This window comes from Juglans regia, chromosome 5 (genome assembly GCF_001411555.2).
Source record: "Juglans regia cultivar Chandler chromosome 5, Walnut 2.0, whole genome shotgun sequence".
NCBI classification, from domain to species: domain Eukaryota; kingdom Viridiplantae; phylum Streptophyta; class Magnoliopsida; order Fagales; family Juglandaceae; genus Juglans; species Juglans regia.
In genome coordinates this window covers 20,258,377-20,264,811 of record NC_049905.1, presented here as the reverse complement: position 1 = coordinate 20,264,811, position 6,435 = coordinate 20,258,377, and positions in this window count along the sequence as shown.

Below are 6,435 nucleotides of genomic sequence, written 5' to 3'. Positions count from 1 at the left end.
TTTCTCCCTCGTTTATGGAACTGAAGCCATGATACCAACTAAATTGGTGGTGCCCGCATATCGAGTGCAACACTATAGCCCGGAGCGCAAAGACGAACGATTGAGAGAGAACTAGACTTCTTGGAAGAAAGAAGGGAAGAAGCAGTAAGCCGAGCAGTAGCCAACAAGCGAAGAGTTGAACAATATTTTAACAAAGGAGTCCGGCCCCGCAATTTCAAAGTGGGTGACATGGTTTTGATACAAGCAGGAGTTACTATTTAGGACGAAGGCAAATTAGGTCCCAAGTGGGAAGGTCCATATCTGGTAACAACAATCGGAAGATCGGGTTCATACTGACTTAAGGACCACGAAGGATGCAAGTTGCCACACCCATGGAACACCAAGCACCTAAGGAAGTACTTTTATGAAAAATCCAAGCCAAGCTCAAGCAATGTAAGACTGTTATTAGTTGAAATTTTATGAACTAATTTCAAAAGTCTCGTTACTGTGTCTCCTATAAACAGCTCACACCCTATAAGCCCGGTTACCGGATTGACCACGAAATATAAAGTACAGGAACCGAGCCATGAGCTCTGACTTGCTAACAACTATTCTCAACGTAGTTTAAATGACTTGCCGAGTTTCGTGCAATATGGAATGCATTGGTGAGGCAGCAAGGCTCTCAGGCTCTGCCAACCTATAACTGCCAATTCACGAAGTATAAAGCACAGGAACTGAGCCATGAGCTCTGACTTGCTAACAGCTATTCTCAACGCAGTCTACATGACTTTCCGAGCTTCGTGCAATACAGAACGCGTTGGTGAGGGAGCAGGGCCCTCGGACTTTGGCAACCTATAAGTACCAATCCACAAAGTATAAAACACAGGAACCGAGTCATGAGCTCTGACCTGCTAATAGCTATTTTCAACGCAGTCTAAATGACTTGCCGAGCTTCATGCAAGGATGCATAAGCAAATGACCAGGTACATAAATTCATTTTATGTATAAAACCAGGCCTTCGCAGGATACAAGCTCGGTCACCCAATCGAACAGAGCAAGAATTAACGGAAAATGGGCCTTTCATGGCTCGGATTCGAAAAGATCAACATGCAAGATCGGAATAAAGACAAGGATTTGCACAAACAGATATACATAAATAAAGTCCTTTTATTTCCCGAACAGGGTTACAAGCAGAGCAATAAGTAGAATATTACATCAACCAGAATGGAATAAAGGTGAAGAGCAGTGCAAAAAGTATACAAAAATAGAGTCCTTTTATTTCCCGAACAGGGTTACAAGCAGGGCAACAAGGAGAATATTACATCAACCAGAGCGAAATAAAGGTGAAGAGCAGTTAGAAAAGTATACAAAAAAAAATTTCTTTTATTTCCCGAAGAGGGTTACAAGCAGGGCAACAAGGAGAATATTACATCAACCAGAGCGAAATAAAGGCAAAGAGCAGTGCAAAAAGTATACAAAAACAAAGTCCTTTTATTTCCCGAATAGGGTTACAAATAGAGGTACAAGAAGAATATTATATCAACAAAAGCTACAAAAATAAGATGGCCAGCAGTGCAATATCTCCATCAAGCAGAAAGGCGTCCAGTGGAATCCCATCCTGGCCAGACAGAACAGGGAGCACAGTAGTGCAATATCTCCATCAGGCAGAAAGGCGTCCAGTGGAGTCCCGCCCTGGCCAGACGGAATAGGGAGAACGGCTGAGTGACCCGCCCCCTAGAGAAGATGGACGCCCTGTCAGTTTAGGGATGCTTATCTTTCTTTCTCAGGGAGAGGGGAATTTGGCGACACCCTACCCAGGTTCTTCGTAGGGCGAACTGGGATTCAGGGTTGAGCTGGGGAGGGGGGTAGCATCTCAAGTAACAGAGGGTCGGTAGGGAATCAACTCCTAAGATTTGATTGCTCCCTTGAACCGTCTGTTCCTGCCCTCCTCAGCCGTGGCTGCCACACCACCACCTTGATCGAGCACCGTACAGTAGTAGGATGCGAGTTCTGATGCAATGCTTAAGGAGGTTAACCCCCGTAAGCAAGGGGGCAAGAACAAGCAAGGTGTCATAAGCGAAATGGCAAGGACAAGAGATTTGTGAAACTTGTTTCGTCTTCGACATTTTACCGCCATAACCAGCGGCAGCCTGAGCACCAAAGCAGAAGGCATCGCCTCTCGTAAAGCACAAGTTGGAAGAAGAAAGCCATTAGAGATCGTCAAAGTTTAGGAAGAAGAGAAAATGCAGGGTAGGATGAGTTCCCCTGGAAAAGGGAAGAGCCCCCTTTTATATGTGAGAACTACATTTGGCGTCCCTGGGGCTCCATAACTCCTGAGACCTCCCTGGGCACCCACATGTCCCTCAGGCCTCCCGGGTTGTCCACGTGTCCCTCATGGTAACGTAGTCCCTTGAAATTCGGGAATACGGGAAGCCCTAACCGGTGCATAACACGGAGTCCATGAAGCAGTCAATGAGGCGATTAATTAAGGGAAATCCTAACCGATGCGCTACACGAAGTTCATGGAGCAGTTAATGGCGAGATTAAATGCCGGAAATCCCAACAGGCGTGTTACACGGAGTTCATGGAGCAGTTAATGATAAGGTTTTATGCAAAGCTTCAACTGACGTGCTGCGCAAGGCATGTGGGAAAGTTAACAGCTGGCATGGCTGCGCCGACAGAAGTTGAACAAAATTCAAATCGAACAGGGAAAGAAGAGGCATCAGTAAAGGAAGCTTCAAGATAAACATGAAACCAATAGTAGATTAAGACGCCCACGTGCGTAAATGTGGTGCCATGCGACACTGTAGACACTTGGGACGAAGAGGATTTTTACTAGGTAAAACACCTGAACATAGGCTCGGCAAGTAAAGAACTACAGAACACAACAGGTCCAAAAACGAAGAAAGTAGAACACGAATTATCAAAATGCTTCTGCACGGGCATGAAGACTTAACATGAATTTAGACCAATGTGTAGAATTGCCACTCGGCGAGCAACCTTGCAAGAGTACCTGCTCGGTACACGACGAAGATTGCTACTAGGTAAAACACCCGAACACAGGCTCAACAAGTAAAGAACTACAGAACGCAATAGGACCAAAAACGAAGAAAGTAGAACACGAATTATCAACATGCTTCTGCACGGGCTTGAAGACTTAATAGGAATTTAGACCAATGTGTAGAATTGCCACTCGGTGAGCAACCTTGCAAGAGCACCTACTCGGTACACGACGAAGATTGATGTGCGGTAAACACCCTAACATAGGCTCGGCAAGTAAAGAACTACAGAACACAACAGGCAAAGGAAGGAGGAAAAATTGAAAGCTCTGAGTCAGTCAGACCCAAGCAAAACCAGAGGTACATTGCTTTGTATAAAGTTATCAAAATTATGTCAAAAATCCCATATGGGCCTAAAAACAGTGAAGGTAGCGCACACGCTATTGGTACGGCTCCATGCAAATATGAAGACTTAATGAAGATCAAGATCGTCGTGAAGAATCACAACTTGGCAACTACCCTGCAGGGGTACCTGCACGGTACCCATCTAAACGGGAAACCCTCGCACGCCACTCTGTTCAGTGGGATTCCACGCCACTCTGTTCAGTGGGATTCGACGCCAACGGATTACGATAAGTAGTACATAAATAAATGGAAGATATATGCCAGGTTAAAGGGGATCATTTTCATTACTGTTATCAATGTTACAAAGAAAAAAAAACTAGCAAATACATGCGAACGACATAAAGAGAAAACTGAGAACTAAGGGGGAGCATCACGGAAGGCCAAGGCCAACTCCTTTACTCCCCACGTCAGCATTTTCTTGTAGGCCTTCATGTTCGGTGCAATCCCTCAAAGATTCAGAGTAAGAAGATCGGTCTCGGGGTTCTAAAGAAGCATTCCCTGAAGACGCTTGAGACCTTTCCTATACCCATTGATCCAGGCTCTGTTGCAAAGGGTGGAAACCTTTATGAGTTGGGACTCCAGCTGGTCTGCGCGGTCCCATGCTGCCGCTAAAGAAGACTCCAAGCGGGAAATTGAGGCATGGGCTAAAGCCTTAGTTACGTCTCCAATTTTGGTTATTCCCATGTATCTATGGAACATACGAATTCAAATCTGGGTAGCACACTTCTTCTCACTCGCCAGCGTCTCGATGGTTTCCTCACTCTACCTCAGCGCTTCCTGAGCGAACTCCAGCTCGCGCTCCAGCTCGGTCGCGTGTTTCTCCTCATTCGCCAATGCTTCAGCAATCCCTTCGCTCTGTCTTAGAGCTTCCCGAGCAGATTCCAGTTAGCATTCCAGCCTCTAAATCTCGAAACGGGCACTTTCTCTCTTGGCCAAAAGGGGACCAGACTGGACCCAAAGATCCTCAAGATCTTTTTGTGTAGACTCCAAATCTTCAGTTGTTGAGGCCATCTTATCTTAGAGTGTGTCTATCTCCAAGTTCTTCAGTTGGAGCTCCTTATCCTTAAGCTCGAGCTCTATGGCCATAACCTTCAACAAATTTCCCACCTTCTTGGCTTCCTTCCATTGGTCACGGATCTTCTGGTGGCAGAACACATTGTTCCCTCTCGGGGACTCATTCTTCACTTCAAGAGCACGTTTTTCGCCCAACAACTTCTCCCCGCGGAGGTTCAGCAACTTGTTCAACACCCTCTCAGCTCTGAAATCTTCTTTCAGAGTCTCCTGCTCTCGAGAAACCAGATCAGCTAGCTAGTCGGCGGCCTGTGAAATCAACATCAACAAAATTCATTAGCAAAGCATTAAAAACTGAAATGGCCGTGTGGGAAGAGTACTTACATTGGCGAAAAGGGGCTGAACCTTTGGGCATGCATTTCAAAAGATTCCGCTCGGGCCTTCATATAGCTCGGCCTGGGACACTGTGAACTCCTTGTCCCTGAAGAAGGAGGTGGCTCGGCACTCACCAACGGCAGAATAACCTTTGCGTGTATGGGAGGTGGACTAGGTTCCTTCTCATTTAGAGAAGAAACTTCAACGGGAGGATGAATTGGGAACCTGGCAGCCCCTCAGCTTGGCTGAGCTCTCACCCTGAGCAGCTCCCGAGCAGGGGGCTGCAGGCAGGGGAAGAATCGTCCTCTATCTCCACTATCACAACGTCTTCTTGCAGAGGAGAATACTCAGCCTGAGGGGCGTGGCTTTCCTGAGACGAATAGTCGGCTCATCATAAGGTAAACCAATGAATGATGTATAAAGGAAGAGAAGCAGAGAAGGAAGAACAGATAGTTGAGCAACCCCTACCGAAGGGGAAGATTCAGGGATCATTGAGGGACCTGGATCGATGGCCTGCACCAACTTTGGTGAGAACACTAGAACTTCAGGAGGAATGGGTTCCGTAACCCCCTCGGAATGTGGCTCCATAGTCTCCAATTGATCGGTGACCCCCTCGGAGCGCAGCTCCGCAGTCTCGAAAAAGTCAAACCCCAGTCCTTTGGTAGAAGGAACCTCTGTCTCCGAAGGCAGAACGGCAGGAATAGGGATCAAAGGGCCACCAGGGTGAGCTGGGCCAGAGGGCTCCGAGGGTGGAATAGGGGAGTTGGTGAAACACTCCTCAAAGGATGCCTTGAACTCGGCAAGCATCTCTTCGAAGTGAGGTGGTCGCCTGCGCAGGGGGACTTCCTCCTCAAGGAGAGCCTCCTCGAAGGAAGGAAAAACACCCCAAACCCCGAGACTCTGGGTCTTCAAAGGCCGAAGCAAAAAGAAAGGCAACGACAGCTTCTGCTCCTTCTCCCCTCGCAGGGCCTGCAAAAGAAGGCTTAACGCCATCATCTTCTACTCAAACGAATTTAACAAAGGGAAGGAGTTTAGAAGTCACAAAGAGTTACCTCCAGGATGGTTGATATTTGGAACGGTTTGGCGGGATCTCTCTGCAGCTCGATGAGTATCGCCCTCCGATGGAGCTCGGCAAGAGCTATCCTTGGGAGCGGCTCAGTGGAAGACACCTGGAGGTAACTCTGGAGCGACTCGGCCAAAACCGCCCTCAGGGGTGACTTGTTAAGAGTCCCTTTTCTTCTTAAAAGGAGGCTCTAGCTTGGCGGGACGCAGAAAAGTGGTAGGAATCTCTTTGGTAGGGATTGACCGAGTGGGAGCAGGTGTCCCTTCCTCTGTGTGGGACCGCTTGGTGCGGTTACCTTCGGGAGGGGAAGCTGCGCGACGTTTCTCTCTCGTTGGAGAGAGTGGACCCGATAAGAAGTCCTGACCTAACACGTGATTATGGTGCGGGAGAACGAGATAGCGACGAATGTAATCATCGTTCAATAACACGTCGATTTCGGCTAGGTCGGGGTGAGCCATTACCCAGGATACTACAGAGGCAACTTTAAATTCCTCCCTCTCCTATAACGTAATAACAAGGGATTTAGTGGTCGAAACTTTACCCCAAACGGATCGAACTGAGAACTCACCGTATTCGATCTCCCCCTTAGGGCATTCCTAGCCA